Genomic DNA, 24,716 nt, shown 5'->3' with positions numbered 1-24,716 from the left:
TAGGCGAATTTAGAGAGGCAAGTGTCATATGAGCAGTTTCTAAAAGATTCTTTGAGTTTCCACCTAGCAAACTACTTTTGCCATTTGTCTACTCTCACTCATCACAACCTACAGAAGGTATTTTTAGTATGCATTGCACCCCCCATGTGTAACAGGTGAGATGCATCACACCCTTAGCATGGAGCAGTCTATATGGTCCAGTTTTGATCAGTTCTGAGCAATTTTTCAAGGAGAACTTCTGGGAAATGATGTAATCAACTGACCTTGTTCCTTTAGGGTATGAAACAAAAATTTTAGGGGTTTATAAGCCCTTGGTTTATGGACATATGTGATTGGGGTTGCAGTGCCCAAATATGTCTATAACAGTTGCCCCGTAAAGCATGAGGTCATAAATCTTCTGATGTCGGGTGAAATGCTTTACTATGAGGATCCAAGGTTTTTCGAACTGGAAGGTGACCTGTAATAAGATACAATACAATACATTATCTCATAATATTTTCATGATCTAGCTAAGGCAGGCATTCCCATGCTCAGTTTTATAAATTAATTTTCATGTACATAAGATAGACAATCATATGTGTGGCAAACTGATGATTCAGGTAGAGCCATCATCCCTTAGTTTAGATGATTATCTGTGCAGCTATGATGTACATTTGATGTTTTTATTTTCCTGAATAAATATCACAGCTCAGATGGATGAAACTAGATCCTAGGTCTTCAAACTCGTTCAATCTTCGCCCGAAGTACAAGTCGTTCCATGTGAAAAGATGTTCTGATGTCGAACATGGAAAGACATCGCCTGATTACCAGCCAATGATGTAGGCTATTAACAGGCACGAGAGGAATTACCAATAATGATGATGACCCTCAAGGTACTGTAGTACAATTCACGTGATGTGAATACATGAGTTGATGCCAAACACCACGCAAAAGCTTTCGGTTGAGGGCCATTTATGTAAACCTGTTGCCGGAAGTGAGAAACTTCCCATTGAGGCATGGAAGCTTCAAGTACTGAAAGGGTTGTTCCTAAGTCGACTTCTTGGATAATGAGCTGATGTCAACAAGAAGTGACCTGCCGTAGGAGAACCTTAATGAATCCCACATCTAAGACACGGAATGGAGAAAATGATTTTTGTAGAGGTGAAAACGATATGATGATACAAGGTTCAGGATGGCAGTCATGAAAGAATAGAGTGTTAAGGTATTGCAATGGATGAGGCATTAGCTGGGTTGGTGAATTCTCTAAGCGACTTCTCTTGAACATATCGGTGACACTGAAATGGATTGGTAGTGTTAAGCCCATAAATGGATGGTACAGAGGACCAATGGTGATATGACCAGTGAACAGAATAACCCTACCCGACTCAATCATGGTGATGGAGTGAAAGTGTCATGTTCAAGAGCGACCTGCTACCAATGAAGTTATTCAAGTTTTCTTCCCTTTTTCCCCAATCATTTCTCACCAGTACCTCTTTATTTTTGTCAAGCTTGAGGAGCATAACATATGCTTGTTCTATAATTTTCCCTTTGGGAAAACCTGTAGCTATGTTTTAACCAGCCTAGCGACAGTGAAACTCGCTCTTGTCTACATGGACAAGTTTGTCGCTATTGTTTTAACGAGTTTAATGACAAAGATAACTCGGTCCTTTTCAATTTTAGAGAGTCTAAAAAGAGATGTAAAGGAAACTCTAGGAGTCCTTTTCGATAGTTTTAATGAGCTGAACAAGACAAGCGCTCGATATTTTTGTGTAATGATCCCTCAGGTCCAAGAAGATTAAAATCTAGAGGAGGAATGGCACTTCTGATCGCTTTAACGAGCTGGAGAGGCCAATTGCTCGGCAATATTTTCATATTTTACAAGTCAGATGGAAAGAGCTTAAAGGAGACTCGTTTTTTGAGGAACAAGTGATGTTTTTGGATAGCAACTGGTTCCAGGTAAGGTTTGGAATGTTTCAATCATGGTAGTGTAAAGAAGGTGGCTAATAGAATCACTCATCGCAATTGTTCCTCAAAAGGGTAAACAATCAAATGGAGGCGTATGATTGGCTAAAAAGAGTGGAGGTGATGGTAAGAACACAACCAAGGTACAAAATCTGATAATTATGCCATCGCAATGGTTATTTATCGAAGGTGGGTTCATTTTTTAATGAGCTTGAACTTTGGGGGAACATTTGCTCATTGCTAGCTTTATTTTTTAATGAGCTTGATCTTCGCGTAAAACTGCTCATGATAGTAGTCAGAGATGTTGATTTCACCATTAACACTATGTTCTTTTGACAGTCGTACTGCCTGTTCAATTACTCCAAATTGATTAGAAATGTAAATACATGCTTGAAAAATGAGTTAAACAACAATATTTTACTTGAACTACGTGAATAGTAACATAAAAGTAGTTTTTACCTCTCATTTTTACCATTTCATTCAAATTTGGGATTTTTGGAGCTTTGGAGGTGTTTTCCCTCTCGAATTTCACCAACTGATTCTAGGAGATTCTGTGGACTATTTTCGGTGCTATCTGGACTAGATAGGAGCTAACCTTGAGCTCTTCAATTGCATTCTTTCCTTTTACGATTCTGAGCATAATTTCCTGTTCTTCTGGGCCTTTGGGGTTTGAACAATTCGTTCTCTCCCCATCGCACCTAGTATGCATCGAAAGGTGCGATGCATACTGAGTTGGCCATTGGCCAGTCAATATGCATCCCACCTAGTAAACAATTGGGGTGCGATGGGCACAAAGAGGAAAGTTTATGCACTAATTTTTCATGGAAATTTTGCCTGTTTTTGCCTGAATCAAGATCCTAATCCTTCTCTAGTTTGTTTTTCAGAGATTCATCGGATCAAGATGTTCGTTACATGGCGTGAACGTGAGCATGAAGAATAGGATATGGTTGCCTTACATGATTTGGGTACAGTGACTGCATTGCAGAACTGTCGCTTTCTCAAATTCTTCCGCATATCCAGCATGAGGCAACAAATCAATTTGTTGCAATATTTTCTCGATGCATGGGATCCCACTAACCAAGTGTTCCAAATTCGAGGTAAATCCATCCCTTTGAAAGTTGAGGATATCTACTTCTTGACCGGTTTATCGAGGCATGGTGCCCCTCTCTTACTATCAAGATCCTCCCGCGGGGGTGAATCCATGAGGGATTATATTCGCCGGTTCTGTAGAGATAGATCTCAGCTGAGCAGGGATGGCAAGATTAGTATTCGAGATGTCACTGATTGGTCCTTGAGGACTATCTTATTCACCTTTGCTAGGTTGGCTGGTAGTGCAACTCTTCATTTGACCAACAGGTCCTATATGCAGTATGCTCTGGAATGCCTTGAGCCAAAGGTATTCAACTAGTGTGATGTAGTACTTCCGGTCATAAAAGAACAGCTTACCAAAGTGAAGAACGGAAGATCTAAGAACTTTGGTTATGGTTCTATTATGACCACTTTCACCTTGGAGAAGATCCCACTGATGCAGACATTTCACTCGGAGTGCTAGCGCCGACAGAACCACAGATGTAGAGATGGGTTGATCTTATGGCTAGACAAGCTGGTCAATCGCAGATTTCATTCTCTCATGCCTTCTTTGAGTGGTTCAATCATTAGCTATTATTCAAATGTTGTCCCTAACTGGTCTTTTTGCATAAGGAATGTCTCATCAATCTCCAGTCTGTCCATCTGATGAGTGCAAGTGATTCGGTGATTGTGACTGAAACCCAGGAGGCATGCACCCTGGTCTGCTTCGGCAGAAAAACACCAAATATAAGGTAGGTTTCTGTGTAAGAATATGACTAGTCTGACTATCCTATCCATTTAGGAAAATGGATCAGTATGGAAAAGGATTCCCCCATCAAAGGTTATGTGATTGGCATTGACAACAATCACCTTTGCCCATTTTGATGGACAATGCCAAGGAAGTGTTTTGTCTACCACGCGGATGGAACAATCTTGCTAATGTAAAGAACTTCTGTAAGGTAACCTGGAAACTCTACTTTGTTATACCTGGGGGCATGCAAACCCTTCTGCATACAAGTGAAAAGCAACCTTTTATTTTCTTAGTTTGTAGGCTTTCAACCCTTTAAACTCGTAGGTTGGTCGTTCCTAGCTTGCATATGAAAGGTTCCGGAGCAAAGTTTCGAATGGGGCAAGCTCCCTAAAAAAATGAACCTATCGATGAGACATCCTTATTATACGACTGGCACGAGCAGTTTTATGCGAAGTTCAAGCTCGTTAAAAAATAAACCTAGCAATGAGCAAATGTTCCCCCAGAGTTCAAGCTCATTAAAAAATGAACCCACCTTTAGTAAATAACCATTTCAATCACATAATTATTAGTGTTTGAACCTTGGTTGTGTTCTTACCATCACCTCCACTCTTTTTAGTCAATCATACGCCTCCACTTGATTGTTTACCCTTTTGAGGTATAGCTGCAACGAGTGATTCTATTAGCCACCTTCTTTACACTACCGTGATCGAAAAGATCCAAACCTTACCTGGAACCAGTTGCTATCCAAAAACATCACTCGTTCCTCAAAAAACAAGTCTCCTTTAAGCTCTTTTCATCTGACTCGTAAAATATGAAAAGATTATCAAGAAATTGGCCTCTCCAGCTCATTAAAGCGACCGGAAGTGCCATCCCTCATCTAGATTTTAATCTTTTTGGACCTGAGGGATCATTACACAAAAAGATCGAGCGCTTGTCTTGTTCGGCTCGTTAAAACTATCGAAAAGTCATTCCTTTCGTATTATTTTATACTTTTTCAGACTTAAGGGATTATATTATGAAAAAGGACTACTGGAGTTGCCTTTACGTCTCTTTTTAGACACTCTAAAATTGAAAAGGACTAAGTTATCTTTGTCATTAAACTCGTTAAAACAATAGCGACAAACTTGTCCATGCAGACAAGAGCGAGTTTCACTGTTGCTAGTCTCATTAAAACATAGTGACAGGTTTGCCCGAAGGGAAAATTATAGAACAAGCATATGTTATCCTCCTCAAGCTTGACAAAAATAAATAGGTACTGGTCAACAATGATTGGGGAAAAAGGGAAGAAATCTTGAATAACTTCATTGGTAGCAGGTCACTCTTGAACATGACACTTTCACTCCATCACCATGATTGAGTCAAGTTGGGTTATTCTGTTCACCGGTCATATCACCATTGGTCCTCCATACCATCCATTTATGGGGTTAATGCTACCAATCCATTTCAGTGTCGCCGATATGTTCAAGAGAATTTTCTCAGAGAATTCACCAACCCAGCTAATGCCTCATCCGCTGCAATACCTTAACGCTCCATTCTTTCATGACCGCCACCTTGAACCATGTATCATCATATCGTTTTCACCTCCACAAAATCATTTACTCCATTCCGTGTCATAGATGTGGGATTCATTAAGGCCCTCCTACGATGGGTCACTTCTTGTCGACATCAGCTCATTATCCAAGAAGTCGACTTAGGAACAACCCTTTCAGTACTTTGAAGCTTGCATGCCTCAATGGAAAGTTTCTCACTTTCGGCGACAGGTTTACATCAATGGCCTTTGACCGAAAGATTTTGCGTGGTGTTCGACATCAACTCATGTATTCACACCACGTGAATTGTACTGTAGTACCTTGAGGGTCATTATCATTATCGGTGATTCCTCTCGCGCCTGTTAACAGCTTACATCATTGGCTGGTAATCAGGCAATGTCTTTCCATGTTCGACATCAGAACATCTTTTCACATGGATTGACTTGTACTTCGGGCGAAGATTGAACGAGTTTGAAGACCCCAAATATAGTTTCATCCATCCGAGCTACGATATATATTCAAGAAAATAAAAACATCAAATTAACATCATAGCTTCACAAATAATCATCCAAACTAAGGGATGATGGCTCTACCAGAATCATTAGTCTGCCACACAAACAATTGTCTGTCTTATGTACATGAAAATGAATTTATAAATATGAGCATGGGAATGCCCGCCTCAGCTAGATCATGAAAATATTATGAAGATAATGTATTGTATTGTATCTTATTACAGGTCACCTTCTAGTTCGAAAAACCTCGGATCCTCATAGTCAAGCATTTCACCCAACATCAAAAGATTTATGACCTCATGCTTTTGGGGGCAACTATTATAGAAATATTTGGGCACTGCAAACCCAATCACATATGTTCATAAACCAAGGGCTTCTAAACCCCTAAAAGTGTTGTTTCATACCCTAAAGGAACAAGGTCAGTTGATTACATCATTTCCCAGAAGTTCTCCCTGAAAAGCTACTCAGAACTGGTCAAAACTGGACCATACAGACTGCTCCATGCTGAGGATGCGATGCATCTCACCTATTACACACAGGGGGTGCGATGCAAATCGAAAATCCCTTCTGTAGGGTGCGATGAGCGAGAGCAGACAAATGGCAGAAGACATTTGCTAGGTGGAAACTCAAAGAATCTTCTAGAAACTACTCATATGACACTTTCCTCTCTGAATTCACCCAGGGATGAGTAAGAGATCATGAAATCTCCAAGTGGAACTAAGAAATATCAGTGAAATGACACTAATCAAAATCCCAAAAGCTAACTCACTCTCCTGCAAACATCTATATATGGATCCCTCATCCTAGAGATCCAGAGGCTGGAATTTTGTAATTTGTAAGGAAGTGTTGTTGGTTTCTCTTTGAAGACATTGTATTGTTGGGTGATCTTGCTTTGTATGAGGTGAAGAGGGATTTCATGCTGGGAGGATGATGCTGGATCAGACAGCTTGGTTGTAATCCTCTCTTCTACTACTTCTATCAATAAAGCTATTTGAGTTTTCCTCCATATGCTTGTATATCTCTGAATATTGTATTTGTATATGCATTTATATGGTTAATGTACATCTGATCCTACATTGTTTATGGTTATAGATCTCTATGCTTTGATGGTATTTTCCTGCTTTGACTCTACAACTGTTCTTTGAAGTGGTACAAGTGATAAAGGAGTGGCGAAAGCTCTATCAAAGGAGAGAGGAAACAAGCAAGGAGACTAGCAAAAGACTGAGGTTGATACTCTCTGCTTCTCTCTCATCTATCTCTCATAAAGGAAAACACAAGTAACTTTAGTTTGTTTGTTTCTAAGATAGCTACCCGTCTTAGTGGGACTAGCAGCTCTGAATGGACACTAGTTTTCCTGATAACAATGAGAGGTTCTAACACATTGAGGGAGAGGTGAGTGCGCCCCTTGGAAACCTATGAAAGTACGTGGCTTGGAAGGGGACACACGAGAGAAGATGCATCACAATCTGGAAAGCAAGTTAGAGAGCAATCCAAAGTGATGGTTAAATCAACATCACATTTCATAAAGACTCATACATACTTATACATAATAGTACATACATGCATGCGCAAGCAAAAAAATACATATATCATTTAGAGTAAACTAGATAGCATAGAATATAATACAACATATGCATGAAATTTGTTGGCTATGTTATATTAAGAAATGTAAGTTCCAGTCATACAATATATCCATGTCTAACCACTAGTTCCAATAGTGGAACGTTACAGCCACAACTGCCTGCTCCTCCAAAGAGATATACTAGCTCTACGCAGTGGAGGAGCCAAGGTGTGTTACAATATTGTCCAAGATTTCTCTAAGATACTCCTATCGAAGCTTGGCTAGCCAAAATCCTTTACAATGAGCTATGAGGGACTATTTATAGCAAAAGGTTGAGTGACCCTTGACATTCCCCTTTGTGACAGTTAATCTACCCTCATGACTCTTCATCTACTCTATGACTGTTACATCCAACTATTGACACTTGAACTTAAAGTTGACAAGACATTACATTACAATGCACATGTACCCATGTGAGACACAATGGCTTGAGCAAGACATGCAAGACATCGCTATGACTCAAACAACCATGGGAAGTCCAACTCTTCAACATCCTCACCGTGATCGATAGTAGCGAACTGATGCCAAGATCGATAGTCTATGATGGTGTCCATGTACTCCAAGGTGACATATTTCTAGAACCTAACACTTGCCTCCATAGAATCTGGGTACACTGCTCAAGGCCCTCTATCCAACTCCTCTGATAGCATGCGCATAATTTTCTTCAGTGTGGTTGGACCAACAACATACTTGTGCATGGCGTCTGCATTGATTGGCAAGTCTGGGTTGGTAGCTATGCACATAAACTTAACAAAGTACGAGTCAAGCTCTAGTCAGACCTGTGCCTTTGTCTTCACCTGGGTGAGAGTCCCAATAGATGGGATCACATGTGTGTGCATCACAACATCCATACTCTTTAATAGACGTGCACGGGAAGCTTGTAGACGAGTGATGAGTTGTGAGAGCTCTTCATAGTTCCGGATCTAACTCAGGATGCGTGCCTTCAGCTCGACCACTCTGGGATTCATCATCTTAGGCAAGTGAAGCGGGGCTCCCTTATATCTCATTGTCCATGTTTTCATGTAATCAACATCAGCATGCATGTTCGACAAGATAAGTTCTCTTCTAGCACATCGCTACTACCATCCGTTGATATGGACGACTGCCTTATGCACAGTACCAAACATGGAATACAACGCCAACATGAATGTGTCAAGGGGCAACACTGCATCTAGTACTACCTTCGTCAATTCAACTCGGGTGGATGATGTAACCAATTCTCCTCCCTTCTTGGCTTTCTGTAGCTCCTTTGCCATTCACTCATTCTCAGTTATCAGAAAGCAAACACTCGAGCTAGTGGCTTTGGCATATGCTCTGGTAGCATCGCCCAATGCTTCTGGATGTTTGCTCATGTCCGACATAATCACTTGTTCCTCGAACTGCGTAGGAGATGTATGATCTTATAGAGTTGACACTCTATGATATTTCACAACTCTATGTTGAGACTCATCGAATGAGATGTTGTGCATCTCTCCTTCCACTGATCTCCTAGGATCTCAGTGTCTCCTCAGTCGCTTGGGACTTGCTCGTATTTTGGATGTAGTGAAGCTGGTGGGTCGACCTCTTAGTGGTGAGGCATGAGGTTGATTTCTTGCTCTAACTCTTGCCACTCCATATCCGTATCCATTTCTTCAAGTGCTCGCTCTATCTCTTGAACGAAGTCCTACTCCTGCGATGGCTCACCCTGTTTTCCTAATGCCAGTTGTTCTAATGAGTCCACTACTTGTACGAGAGTTGTTTCATCCATTTGAAAAAGTTGTGCCCCCTACTGTACTTGTTCTTATTGCACTTCCATCTATTTTCTGCGCAAATCCTGTTCCTTCCAAAGTTGCTCCTTCAACTCATGCAACTCCTTCTCTGTTTCCTCCATTCTCCATTTCTCTCTCTGCCTTTGCGCGTTTTGCTTGTCACGTTGTTTCCTTTTTGCCTCTATAGCCATAGATGATTTCTCCACAACTGGATCTGCTCAAAACTTGCAGATTTTCTCCTCCTCCATGCAATCGAAAATCTTCCTCTTTCCCTTGTCGCGAACTAGTATGTTCACCTTTACTGTTGATGCTGCTTCTGGTGCTCTCCGAGATGTTGCTTCACCTGTTTCACTATCCATTCCACAGCGAGGCCAACTAGTTCATTGAGTCTGGAGGAGTTGTAACAATATCCCCATGTGCCCTTCTCCACCCAATGACATACCCCATGGATCCAATTGAATTGTACTCTTGTGTAGTGATATTTCACAAGACAATGCGGGTCTTATGGATTGTAACTTCGGAGGTCGAATGGATACTTCTTCATATGTTCTTATTTGACATTCGCATGATTGAAACTCTGAATCTCGTATAAGCCAACGCGTAGTGGAAGAGCTGGCTAAGGTAACTTCTTCTTCTGGTGTAGCCTAGTTGTCAATCCCGTCGAGATGTGATATGCTACTTCCTACATGACGAGTATGTGCAAGGAAAAATTCAGTAGAACATGTGGAGACTTCTCCATGCTGTACAACCATATGAAGGTGACGGATGGTGAGGCATACTAATCAGCTATGTCTACTAGTGCCTCCATTGCTGCCTTCGACATGCAAGGTGGATATTGTTCAAATATCATTTTGTAAATTGGGGTGAAAAAATGATTGGATAGTTGTGTGATAACTCCTCTGAAGCTGCATTTAGACAACATCTTACAATAAGTGTTCACAATAGTCTTCATCGATGTCTAGCCCACTTCAAGCCTGGGAACTCCTGTCGGGCATAGATTGCATCCAAAATGTAAGTGGACATGTAGATCTCCACTTGCATACCTTTGGGTGGTTTTCAAGCCCTTGTTACCTGTTCCTTCAGCTGATGAGCTAACATGCTAGACCAGTTACATGCTTTTCCCTCTTTGGCCAATTGGTCCAATGTGATCACCCAAATCTATGGGAAGGTTTCTATGCTTTCTTGGCCATACATTTGATATGAAAAGATGACCAAGTATTGATACACGTTTCACAATATCTTCGTCTTGTAGACCTAGTTGGGTGTCATCCTAAGTTTGGCTGGCTTCTTCACCCAGTTCTTCAAAATGTCTCTAGAGTTGGAATTGCTATTGGGTAAGATGAAGGGTGTCTCCATGATGGTCATGGGCTTCAACATTTGATATATCTCATCATAATCCTACACCCTAAAGGTAGAAATATCCTTCCAGCTGACACTTCTCAACGTCATCGTCTCGAGATTAGTGTGCGAGATGATCCAATGTATCATGTTCGCGCATGGGAGCATGGGATACCTGCATGCAATCTGGTACAAGCTGAAGTTATGGATGTTCACATAGACTTGGCGATATTTGAGGTATTCCCCAAATGTACATGCAAATGCATCATTGACCTCTTCCATTTTAGCTTGATGTCCTTGTCTAGAATTAGCTTGGTATCTTTATAGATTGGTAGACTTGCAGACACTCACTCAACTGCCGCTCCAGTTGCACTTCCATTAGTGTCCTTTGATCCTTCTCTCTTGGAGGCCATTGATCCTAAACTGCGAAGAGGCGGAAAAACACCTGTTAGATATGGAGACAAAGCGACATACATGGCAAGAAATCTGTTAGCGAAAACCAAAGAAAACTTGAGGAAAGACATGCAACATACCTGGGGATTGACTGGCAAGGGATGCGCAATTTCTTCTGGGAGGCTAGCTAACTGGTTGCGATAACTACACAAAAGGAAATTTGGGCTATCTGGGGAGGCTGACTGACTGTTGGAATTATGCAATGCACAATCTAGGCTGGCTAATTGGCTGCTGGAATTGCGCAATGTGCAATTTCAGCTGGCAATGGTTGCAGGCCCAGTGACTACATTGCGCGATATTCTGGGACAACAGTCACTATCCCTCATAATTGCACAATGCAAGACTGAAGGAAAACTTCTGGGTAGAAATTTGCATTTCCTGAGAGGAAGACAGACCCTTCCCTCTCAGGATTGTGCAATGCTGTCTAGGTGAGGCCGAGTCCGAGCCAAGGCTGCCCAGACCCGCTGACGGGCAACTGAAAAAAAATGTGAAGGTGAATGCATGATGATACTTAGTGTAAGCAGGAGTGAATTATTGTGCATGCAAATAGTGAACAAAATATTTATAAAATAGAATAAAATGCATGTGGGTGAAGTGAGTTGTCGAATCAACGACCGTTCGTGCAAAACAGTTTCATGCATGCGAGTACAATGAGATGCTAAGGAAAACTAAGATGGTGCTAGTACAAGCTATTATGCATTGAAAAAATAGCAAGCGTTCACAGAAATCAAGCAAATAACACTCACACAAGCGAAAACACAAAAAGCGACAGAAATGCTGCAAAATACAAGTTAAGATCACTTACCCATGAATAACTGAGTTGGATGTGTTGAAGAGTCCTAGATGTGCTGTGGGATGTGAGAGCTCCAAGATAGATGTGAAGAAATGAGCTCTGATGCATCGAATAAATAAGTTTGAAACTCATGACGTGCATGCCACAAATCTAGGACAATGTGACACTTGAAGGAAAGACTCTAAAACGATCTTTGTATGTAACCTCTAGGTGCTAAAAATAGCTCCCTAAAATATAGGGATGCTTTTTGCATGTTGATTTTTCTATTCTAGGAAAAAGCAGCCCATGCATGCAAGTCAAGTTTTCTTAGTCTCGGGTGGAACCGATCAACTCAACTGCACATGCAACAGTATGCTCAGATGGGAGGGAAAAATGCACATTTTTTGGAGGAAGCTAGGCTGGGTTCCAAGGAGATTTATGCAATTTCTGGGCAGAGAAGCTGACTATTACCTAGGATTGCACAATTCCTAGGTTGAGTAGCCATGCTGGGAGGAATTGTGTAATTCTCTCAGTGAATCTTGACTGGAAGATTTGCGCAATTCTGGAGCCCAGCTGGCTACCAGACAAAATTTGGCAATTTCTAGAGGGAAGGCTAGTTTCCCTCCAGAATTGTGCAATTTCTTGAGGGAGCTACTCAGCCTGTAGCTGGACCAAGTCCAGGGAAACCTCCTGTGAGGGGGATGCAACAAGCTCTCATGGATAGGTTGTCATTTTGCAAGGAAAACACTGAAGCTTTTGTACTTGACGAAGCAAGACATGCTGCTATGAAAGGTTGGTTGGGAGGCTCCAAAATGAAGCTAAGGAAAAGTTTTGGAGGGTGGTTGTAGTTGCTACAACACTGTGCGACACACTGTGAGAACTCTAGCTCTCTGAATGGACCTTGTTCATGAAAGGCAAGTCTAACACCTATGGAAGTGTTGTTTAGTTCTTAGTTCATATTGGTTTCCACACTTGCTTGATTGTAACATGTAGCATCTGCCAAGTTATTGGTCGATTGACACACATTCCAAGCCAAGTAAACAAATTTGTTTCAATTGGGGGTTGAGGGGTATATTGGTGCACAAATAGTATAGTCGTCAGAGTCTTAGTTTCATATTTGGTGTTGCTCCGCTTCCAGAAGGCTTGGATAGTACCCTGACAGAGTCACACAGAAACACAAGAATCGATCCGCTGCCAGCAAGCCTAGTCAATACCTCGGTGGCATTACTTACATCACCTCTCTACACAAGAAGCCTTTCTCTTCTTTAACCTTATTCTTTTTCATTTTTCACTTTTCATTTTTTCATTTTTTCATAACTGTGCATAACACTTATTCATTTCAGAGGCGGAAGAGGGATCCTGACTTATTGAGAGAAGAAGAGGTTTTTCCTTCAAAGAAGTAGTTTATTATATACCTCTGATGTGCTTGTTAAGGTTTTCCCCCTCACCTTACTCTACTTAACTGATATGACAAGGGTTAACCCAAAATAATCGATTAGAGTAGGTGACACTAGTTAGCGCACAAGCATTGTGTTTTTACTGAGGTTCAATTCAAACAGTACGTATTTTCCATCGATGTATCATGGACTAAAAGTAACGAATTCTTCATACATAGGCAAGGTGACAGATAACCAAGTAGTGATAGTTGCACAAGGCCTCTGGTACTTTACCTAGCTTGCTTCAAGGGTCATACATGGTTTCAAGTGAAACTAACCTACGAACAAAACAAGAAAACAAACAACAAAGCAAAGAAGAAGTAGAAGCAAAAACGAAAGAAAAGTAAGCAAACAAGAAACCAAACAAACAAGTGAAGCAAGTAAGAAAAAAGCATGCAAGCAAACAAACTGAAAGAAAAACTACTGCTACTCATAAGCTAACAATGCATGGGCCTGATCACGTGAAGTGATATTTTGATATTTCCAACGTAGCCATTGGCGCATTGGCTGACCCATGTTGGTGAAGGATTGGTCCGCGAGCAACCTAGTTGTGCAAACCAACAAACAAGAAAGATATAGAAATGAAGAAAAACACACTTCATGTTTCAAAGTGTCCACAAGACATAAGTGAGTGCAAGTACATGACATGTGGTTTGTGGACTTATCACAGTGTTGTGCGACACTGCGTACATCTTTTAATCATACGCATAATCTTGATTGTGACATGCAAGCAAATGAAAGAAACAAAGACAACCTACGTCGTGCATGTGTGCTTCCAATGTAAGATTCCTCCAATGCATAAGCGATGGGATTGTGCAGTTCGAGTGGAGGAAGCATGATTTGTGTGTGAGATTTATCTTCGATGCATACATATGAGTGATGAGGAGCCTTGAGTGATTGGACAATTTCCTGATCGGAAGTGAAACCAACCTCAAGACAACGAGGGTCTGACATAACCATCACCTCGGGTTGAAGTGCCTTGACAATCTGGGGGGTTTTGACTTCATCGTTAGATATATCATTATAAACAAGTGGCTTTGAAAAAACAACTGTGATAGAATCATGATCGTGATCGAATATGGGAGTAAATGGATCATGATAGGCATGATCATAAAAATCAATTATTTCATCGACATCCTCATGATCTGATGAATCAAAGAGAGGGGTAGATGAAAAGCGAACAAATTCATCCTCTGTGTTTCTAGAAAAGGCAGATGAAAGGTTAAGTGGATTTTCAATGAATAATTCATCCTCTCCATTGTTGAATGATGGATTGACATTTGGTGTGTCTTGTGAGTGATTAACAATGGGTGCATCCATAGATGAAGATACACATGCGAAATCATGGATGGAAATTCACCAAAGATGTCAAGAAAGAATGGAGGGGGACCATATAGAAGGGAGTCATCCTTCACCAAGTGTTGATGCTCAAGCTCCTAGTCATACTCTTCATGAATGACAACACATTTTGGTTGTGCAACACAAAATCCATTGATGGCTTGATCCTCGTTCACAACAAGTGTAGAGTCCAGAATGGAAGAACACAAGACAATATCATCCGGAGGAACAACTGAGTACAAAGACGAAGGTTGTGGTACAAAATGCATATGACAACTCGATGGACTCACAACCAAATCTGCACGAAAATTAATCGAAGTGATGTTGGGAGGATGTGACTGCTAAACAGATGTGTGAGCATGATGTCCCACATGACTCTGTAGTGGTGGAGTTGTTTTATGAGGGGACGACAGACAATCACTTGTGATAGTGACCATGTCCGTCTGTGATTGCGCAGCTCCATCACTGAATAATGTTGAGCGAGGCTTGAGTTCAAACTTCTTCTTGGGATGAGTAGATTTCTTAAGGCAATACTCGAATTGGTCCCAAAGATAGAAAATTTTCATCTAGCTCTTCAGAGCTTGAAATTGCAAATCACGGAAGCACTACCAAAAATCCATAGGTGATTCATGTGGAGCCTTCTGTTTTTGTAACAGTTTTTGGTCAAGATGTTCTGGATCAAAATGATAGAAAGTGTCTTAAATAAGATCACATAAGTGCTCAAGTGAGTGCACGATATCAACCAGTAGGCTGCACAACCATTGATGTGGAGATTCACAAAGTGTGTATGCAAGCAGTAGACTGGCCTGTTTGTCATAACATCCATATTCCTCATGAAGCATGGAAAGGAATTCATGTAAGAACTCAGGCCAGGCCACTTCGCCTTCACCATCATACATGTATGTGGATAAGAGATTAGAAAACTGCCTTGTGATGGTAACAAATTCGGCATGTGAAAAACATCGTGGAGCCTGGAAGACTCCATGATAGATATGCAAAGGTTCAAAATAGGATGAGAGGACACAGATTGTCATCTGGCCCTCCTTCTAGCGCCAGAAATATTGACAGTATTGGACCCACCAACATCTTAGGGGATCTCCCCAGTAAGAAGTCCCAATTAGACCTTAGACCGTTTGATGTAGGAGTCCCAACAATGGGTTGTAGGGTAATTCCTTGACCGCAATTTCGCACAGAGGCAAGTAAGATGTCCCTATTGGTAGCAAGGGTGTGAAAGCTGCAATAAGTCAAGGAAGGTGCATGAGAGGTTCTAACACACTGAGGGTGAGGTGAGTGCAGCCCTTGGAAACTTGTAATAGTACGTGGCTTGCAAGGGAACACACAAGCAAAGATGCATCACAAGCTGGAAAGAAATTTAGCGAGCAATCCAAAGTGATGGTTAAACCAACAACACATTTCAAAAAGATTGATACATACTTATACAAAATAGTCCATACATTCATGCATAAGAAAACAAATACATATATCATTTAGAGTAAACCAGATAGCATAGAATACAGTACAACATATGCATGAAACGTGCTAGCTTTTTTATGATAAGAAGTGTAAGTTCCAGTTATACAATACATCCATGTCCAACCACTAGTTCCAATATTGGAACATTAAAACCACAACCGGCTGCTCCTCCAAAGAGATATACTAGCTCTGCACAGTGGAGAAGCCAAGGTGCATTACAATATTGTCCAAGCTTTCTCTAAGATACTTCTATCGAAGCTTGGCTGACCAAAAGCCTTTACAATGAGTTATGAAGGACTATTTATAGAAAAGGGTGGGGTGACCCTTGACATTCCCCTTTGTGATAGTTCATCTACCCTCATGACTCTTCGTCTACTCTATTACTGTTACATCCAACTATCGACACTTGAACTTACACTTGACATGAAATTACATTACAATGCACATGTACCCATATGAGACAAAATGGCTTGAGCAAGCCATCCAATACATCATTATGACTTGAACAACCATGGGAAGTCCAACTCTTCGACATCCTCACGATGATCAACAATAGTGAACTGATGCCAAGATTGGTAGTCTGCGATGGTGTCTGTGTACTCCAAGGTGACATATTTCTGGAACCTGATCTTGTCTCCATACCATCTGGGTACACTGATCAGGCTCCTCTGTCCAACTTGTCTGATATCATGCACATCATTGTCTTTAGCGCGACAGGACCAATAACATATGTGTTCATGGTGTCTGCACTAATTGGCAAGTCTGAGCTGGTGATTATGTGCATTAACTCGACAAAGTACAAGTCAAGCTCTAGTCGGACCTGTGCCTTTGTCTTTGTCTAGGTGAGAGTCCGAATAGATGGGATCACATGTGTGCGGACCACAACATCCATACTCTTGAATACACATGCAAGGGAAGCCTGTAGACTAGTGATGAGTTGCAAGAACTCTTCATAGCTCCGGATTTGACTCCAGATGCCTGCCTTCAGCTTGACTGCTCTGGGCTTCATCATCTTAGGCAAGTGAAGCGAGGCTCCCTTGTATCTCATCTTCCATATTTTCATGTAATCAATAACAGCATGCATGTTCGACAAGATATGTGCTCTTCTAGCACATCGTTGCTGCCATCTGTTGAGATGGACAACTGCCTTATGCACAGTACCAAACTTGGGATACAACGGCTGCATGACTGTGTTAAGGGACAACACTTCATCTAGTATTTCCTTTTTCAATTCTGCTCAAGTGGATGCTGTAACCAATTCTCCTCCCTACTTGGTTGTCTATAGCTCCTTCACCACTTGCTCCTTCTCAGCTATCAGAAAGTGGACACTCAAGCTAGTGGCTTCGTCATATGCTCTGGTAGCATTGGCCAATGTTGTTGGATGTTTGCGCATGTCTGACATGATCACTCATTCCTCAAAATGTAGGAGATGTATGATCTTCTAGAGTTGACACTCTACGAGATTTCACAACTCTATGTTGAAACTTTCCAAATGAGATGTTGTGCATCTCTTCTTTCGACTGATCTCCAAGGATCTCAGTGTCTCCTTGGTCGCTTGGGACTTTCTCGTCTTCTAGATGTAGTGAAGTTGATGGGTCGACCTCTTGGTGGTGAGGGATGAGGTCGATGTCTTAATCTAACTCCCACCGCTCTATATTTGTATCCATTTGTTCAAGTTCTCACTCTATCACTTAAGTGAAGTCTTGCTCCTATGACGGCTCACCCTGTTTTCCTGATGCCAGTTGTTCTGATGAGTCCACTACATGTACAAGCGTTGTTTCATCCGTCTACACAAGTTTCACCCCCTACTGTACTTGTTCTTGCTATGCTTCCCTCTCCGGTATGTGCAAATCCTGTTCCTTCTAGAGTTGCTCCTTCAACTCATGCAACTCCTTCTTTGTTTCCTCCATTATCCGTTTCTCTCTCTGCCTTTGCTCATTTCGCTGGTCGTGTTGTTGCCTCTTTGCCTCTATAGCCATAGTTATTTTCTCCACAAGTGGATCTTCTCAGAACTTGCAGCTTTGCTCTTCCTCCATGCAATCGACAATTTTTCTCTTTCCCTTGTCATGCATTGGTATGTTCACCTATGTTGTTGTTGCTACTTCTAGTGCTCACCGGGATATTGCTTCACGCTGCTTTGTTATCCATTCCACCACAAGACCGACTAGTTCATTGAGTCTGGAGGAGTAGTAACAATATCTCCATGGGTCCTCCTCCGCCCAATGACATGCCTCGTGGATCCAGTTGAACTATACTCTCATGCAATGATCTTTCACAAGACAATGTGGGTCATACGGATTGTAACTTCGGAGGTCGAATGGATACTTCTTCATCTATTCTACTTTGACATTTGCAATGCTTCAAACTCTAAATCTTGTATAACCTAATGCGTAGTGGAAGAGCGGGCCAAGGTGCCTTCTTCTTCTGGTGCAACCTAGCTGTCCATCCTGCCGAGATGTGATATGTTACTTCTTGCCTGACGAGTATATCCAAGGAAAACTTTGGTAGAACATGTAGAGGCTTCTCCACGCTATACATTCGTATGAAGGTGCCAGATGGTGAGGCATACCAATCAGCTATGTTTATCAGTGCTTCCATTTCTTCCTTTGACATGCAAGGTCGACCCTATTCAAATATCATCTTGTAAATTGGGGTGACAAAATGATCAGATAGCCATGTGATAACTCCTCTGAAGCTGCATTTGGACAACATCTTACAATAAGTGTTCATAGTTTTCTTCGTTGGTGTCCATGCCCACTTCAAGCCTGGGAACTCCTATCGGGCACAAATTGCATCCAAGATGTAGGCAGACATGTATATCTCTTCTTGCATGCGTTTGGGTAGCTGTCAAGCCCTTGTTACATGTTCCTTCAGCTAATGAGCCTGTTAACACCCAGGTTGTTCCCTATGACTCCCAAGGGAATACGGCCGGGGTAACCACTAACCAATCTTTGGATCACTGTTTCTAGCCAAACTGTGATCAGAGAGGGCTCTCTCTTTATGATTTGTAACTGTTTATGATAGGGTTTTAGGCTAGGTATTGAGCATAGGTTTTGTTCATGTTTTGGTTGATGAAACTCCTTTTAGATTCCAGTGATGTAGTTTTCAGAGAAATTGAGTACCATTGGGCAATGGAGTCTGTGGCTATATGTGTTTGAAACTTTGAGATGAAAGATGGAACTTACAAGGCCATTTGAGTGTTTAATAGAACAGATTTTTGATTAAATGACCTGAAACAGGTTACACAAACAGTGAAAGCATTTAAGAATTTTCACTTATTGTTTATATATTCCCAACAGACAGGTTTAAGAGGAAAAGACAGAGGTCTCAGGGGCAAAAATTGAATCCCTGAGAATGCCTATCACAGTAAAGACACAGTTTTGAAATGCAGCAATTAAGAATTACAATTCTGTCACTGTATCTGAGGAAAACATGTATAATAGCTCAGTTTGAGTCCAGGGTAATCATGGGTTAAGTCCTGGAACTATCCTTTCACCTTGCTATCAAGTGTAAAACATTCAAACAACAAAAGAGAACAAAAGACTCGAAAACATATAACAAAGAGATTTGAGAATACTTATTGTTTTATGCAACACCCTGGAATCCTGTAACATTCATCTTTCACCACAATACATCAAAGTACACCAAGCCTTGGAAATTCCATTCTTCCTTTGTATTACTTCTCTGAAAATATTACAGTGAGAGAGAGTTCTCAAAAGAAAATTACATCAACCTCTTTCAACTGCTGTGAAGGGTGAATATATACTTGCGGTGATTTACAAAATATCTGAGTTCTGAGTTATCTCAGATTTTACATTCTTACCAACCACGTAAGATATTATGACCAAAATTTAATACAGCATTGATTACAGAGTACAGGCATTTTAATGCTGTGTCAGAAGATATTTTAGCCTTTGGAAACAGCTAAGTCGGTCGAGATATTCTGAATAAATGCTGGAAGACCTGTCTTTAAGGCTTGTACGCTGTATCCTGGACTTGTCACCTGTGATTGTGACTGCTGCTTGTGGTGAGTCAATGGTCCTGCTGAGTTGGCTCAGCCTCTGCCTCGTCCTTGTAGATATCTTTCTTCAAAATTGTGCCTGCGCATGTATGCTCATTTGCCTGGAGAATTAGCGCTACTGATTCTGGCCTGACAAAATTGTCTGTGTCAAATTTCTCCAGACATCCTGTGTGGGCAGTTGGTGTGCTAAGATTGCCCCTAGAGTTTCATCTGCTTCTGTGAATTTGAAGAAGTTAGGTGGTGTATCAAACAGATGCTCAACTTCATTCATGAGGAAAAATAGGTTCTCCACCCTGTCATACATAGTCTGCCCGGTGGCTGGCCCTGCGTCTGCTGAAGTGCTGGGCGGTTTTGCAATCTCTGCTACTGCATGGGCATCAATTCTCTTATTGTAATTGTCTAGGGTGAGCAGTCTTCCTACACTGCTTAAAATGCTGGGGAGGCCTCTGTTCTGTAGTGCCACGAATTTTTCCAGGAATCTGTTGATTTCAGTCTGCATATCCTGTGTCCTCCTCTCCAGTGTTCCAACCAAGTTCCTCAATGTTATGACTCTTTTGGCTACAGCAATTGTTTCTGTCCTGTTGGTGATTCCCATGACAGCTAATTGAGAGCTAGTCTTATAGTTCAGAATATTGATCATCCTAGTAGCAGCTTCTGGCATGTGTCCAAGGCTTGCCCTGGCTCTCTGTATTTCTCTGTTTGCTTTAGTGATGAGCACCATTTGCTCATCCATGGTCTCAATATATTGCCACTGGTTGGCAATGGACCGCCCAATGTTGCTCCATAGCACTGCTTTCATCTCAGCTGTCACTTTTTCTAGTGCAAGCTCTTTCTCTAGTTCAGCAATTCTCCTCTTAAGAGCTCTTACCTCTCTCTCCTTGGCTGCCTCATTCTGTTTGCTCTTGTCAAACTTTTCATTTACCTTAGCCAAGGTTTTCTTAAGTTCATCCAGCTCTTTCATTTGAGATTCCATGGCTTGGATCTCAGCTTGCAGCTTTTGCATGTCTAAACTAGTAGCCTGTTCCGATGTTGTAGTTGTTGTTGCTGTGGATGGCGCTGTAGTTGGTGCTGTAGCTTCTGTTTGCTGAGGAGGAGGAGTAGTCTTTGGAGGGACTTCCTCAAGATTTATTATCACAGGAGGAGGCTGGGAGGGTTGGCCCTCTTCTCTTTGCTTCAGTGCTTCTTGTAGTGCTGCCTTTGCAGCTTCAGTTTGTCCTAGCTGGTCTTGAGTCCTAACCAGCTCTTTGTATAGGGATACCAGCAGGTCTGTAGTATCCTTTTCTTGCCTTTGCTGGGCAACTTCATCTGTTTGTGGATGGATGGTGGCCGGGAGTTTGATTTTCTTTCTTAGGGCCGCCATGTCTGCATCCCTTATCTTCAGGAGTTCTTGGATGCCTTTGACATCTTTAGGATCATGCCGTATATCTATAATTACCTCTTCCAAGGACTTGATTCTATTGTCCTTGGCTTGTGATGATGCTCTTTCTAATTCCAGCTGAGAAGCTGTGTTATCCAGGCTGCTCTTTAGTTTGTAGTTCTCCAATGTCTCATCTGCCAGGGAGGCATACACCATTTCACCAGTTTGTTTATGTAATTCAATCTTGTCCACAGGGTGTATGTCTTTGGCAAGAACCTCCATGTTGGTTCTTAGATAGTCCGAGGTGGACTGAGGATGCAAAGTTGTGGGCATGAAGTGGCTCATTATCATTTTGCCTTCGCTCACATCGAAAGCAGACATGAGTCTCTGCTGGTTGCTAGGAGCTAGGTTTAACAAGTGATTATACAGCTGCACTTTTATGGGATCACTCCTCCTTTTGATGTCAATGAATTGCTGCTTTATACTTGACTGCCCTTCTCTATGTTGACCGGAGGAGCTGACCTCTCCTCCCATAGTCATGTCATGTCCACGCTGAGATGAGCTGGCCGAAAGTTCTCCACTGGGTGGGCCCATGCCCATGGCTTGCCTTACTGCTATGTCCTCCTCTTGGGAGTCATTCAGTCTTTGTCTCTTCTCTCCTCTGATGAAGGATGAGGTGTGGGGGGTCTCTCTCTCCCTTTTCCTGGTCAAGTCCTCCTTCTGTGGTGTTTGGAGGACTGAGGTGTCTACATTGGTGTCTGTCCTGGGAGGCACCTCTGTTTGGGGCTGCTGCTCAGTGTAACTAGGTAGATCTGTCCCCTTTTCCTGCTGCAAGGGCTGCTGTTCACTGGACTGTGCTTCTTCTTGTTGCTGCCCCAGTTCTTGCTGTTCCATTTCTTCTTGCTGCTGTAGCAAGGTGTCAACTTGTTCTTCTGTCAATATAGGTGGCTGTTCCACCTGTTTTCCTTTGTCTTTGCTTGCTGCCTGGGGTGTCTTCTCAGTAGTTTGCTGTTGTGCTGCTGAAGATTTAGCAGCTGTTCCAATTTGCTTTCTGTAGGAGAGGGGCACCTGTCCACAAGTTTCCAAGTCAGCTTCTTTTTGCACATTCCTAGCTTCTTTCTCAAGTAATTCTTCCTTAGTGACTTGTTCTACTAGTGTACCCTCTTCCCAATCTAGTGCATTGGCATACTTTTCAATTTCAGGTTGTCTTTTATGTGCATAGTTGCCCAATTTGTATCTAATTCTCCTGAGGGAGATAGAATGATTGGGGTCATAGGGAATCCATTCAAAACTGGTCTGCAATCTGAGGCCTTCCAGGATGCTGTCTGCCTCTTTCCACCCTTCCTCTTTCCTGTTATATAGGAAGGAACCTAGCTGGTTTCTTACCTTCAATTGTGACTTCTTGTTTCTACTCTGAAAGTGAAGGTAATCTGAGTTCCCAAACTGCCTGAAATATTCTAAGGCAAAAAGCCTCATGGGGACATACCTTGGCAACCTAAATGGGTTCAATTCACAGCCATATATCCTAATGACTGTGTGGTTCTGGTAGAAGTACCAGTTGCCAATATTGTAAGATTTGTTCAAATGTAGAATCCTCTTCATATCATCGGTTAATCTAGGAGGAGGAGTACCTTGCAGCGCTGTTAGGGCTGGATGAACAAATAAATCAATAAACTCACAGTATGTATAGGGTGATACTGAGGTAGAATGAAAAACAGAGGTCCAGAAAACAACTGATCTTGGGCTTCCTTGGGCATTGAGTGGCCTCAAAGGAACAGAGAAGGTAGCTGGCTGGTTGAAAAGGAATAAATGATATATATAGGAGGTGTACCTGAACAGTCTCTCCCTTTTCAAATTCATGAACTGCTCATGGATTTTCTCTGCTATGTAAGTTGCATAATCATACTGCACAGCTGGAGGCTTACCAGGGGCAAATATAGACAGCATTGCCATTATGCTGTCATCTACATCTTCCAACCCCCTGAATCCTAGGACATAGCCAATTAGATCCACCAACATTCTGCCAAACTCATTTAGATATTGGTACCCAATAGGAGGGGTTCTGACTGTTTCAGAGCCTGGTGTGACAAACAGTTGGTTGATTTTGACAATCTGGTCACTGGACAGCTTGATCCCTCTGTTAATCAGATTCTGCATGGATAGAGGGGTCAATTTCTTGGCTGTTTTGAAGCGCAGCATCTGGTTTATGCTCTCTGGGGTGATCTGGAACAGGACTAGGCCTGTGGGGCTCATGACTGCTCTTTGACTGGGGTCATAGCATTCCTGGCAGTTATAAATGAGCTCTGGCATAGGATTGACTTGGGGAAGGTTGTATATGGGCAAATTTGACTCCCAAATCCCCAAGATATCTGCCCCACTGAGGTGCTGGGCTCTTAATTCATTCAACATTTGAATATTGTACTTGGTTCCCATGGGGAACCAATCCAGCATTTGGTAGTCCATGTCTCCCAGGGCTTTCCATGCTAATTCCTGGTGAGGAGCATTGATGGGCTTAATATTCAGTGCAATAGGGGTCTCCATAGCTCTTCAAGTTGCAAGAATTGCAGGTGGATAGGTGGAATGGTAAAAACACAGTCTGGAGGCAGTTCTCTGTGGAAACAGTTGATGTTTTGAGTATCCAAGGGGAATTCTCTCAATAGCAATTGAAATACTACTGGAGTCTAGTGACAGAACTTCTCTGTGGTCTAACTGAACTCTCCAATCGGGTGAATTATATCTATTAGGAGCTCTGCCGGGAAAACGGTGAATTACAGTGGTTTTATGTGAATTGCAGGTTTCTAAAGCTCTGCAGGTACTTCTTGGCCCTCACAATGACAATGGTGGATGAACAAATGGAAATGAACGGTGCAAATAGCGTTTTTATGGTTCTACTATCCCTCTGAGCAATTTCAAGCTTAATGAAGGTCGTATGGAGGGCGAAACAGTCTAAATACCTGTAATTCGATGAGCAGAGGTTGAAGCAAAGGTGCACAGTTGCTGCTTGAGGAGGTCGCCCGGGCTAATAGACTGGTTGGCGAAAATTAGAGTGCAAACGGTCATGCAGAGCGTCCAACAGTAATAACAGTGAAAGTGGTAAAAAACACGGGAAAATTGGTAAATATGGGTTATTTTACCAATTTGGCGCTTTTTTCTGCTGACGTCATCGGGCGACGTGGCAGTGGGTGACTGGTCAAAGGGGCGGTGAGGTGGCAACCCAGTCAGCAGTGAGGTGGACCACTAACAAAGGCAGGTACGAGCAGATAAGGACGTGGCGGCGAGTCAGCGACGGGTAGGTGGCAGTCAAACCGCAGCGGTCACGGTTAAGGCCTTAACCGCCGCGGTTTCTCGGGGCGGTTTA

This window comes from Pinus tabuliformis, chromosome Q (assembly GCF_031772625.1).
Source record: "Pinus tabuliformis cultivar Carrire ecotype Pingquan chromosome Q, CPIR1, whole genome shotgun sequence".
In the NCBI taxonomy this organism is placed as follows: domain Eukaryota; kingdom Viridiplantae; phylum Streptophyta; class Pinopsida; order Pinales; family Pinaceae; genus Pinus; species Pinus tabuliformis.
The sequence above is the reverse complement of the archived record's forward strand: the minus strand, read 5'-3'. Positions refer to the sequence as shown.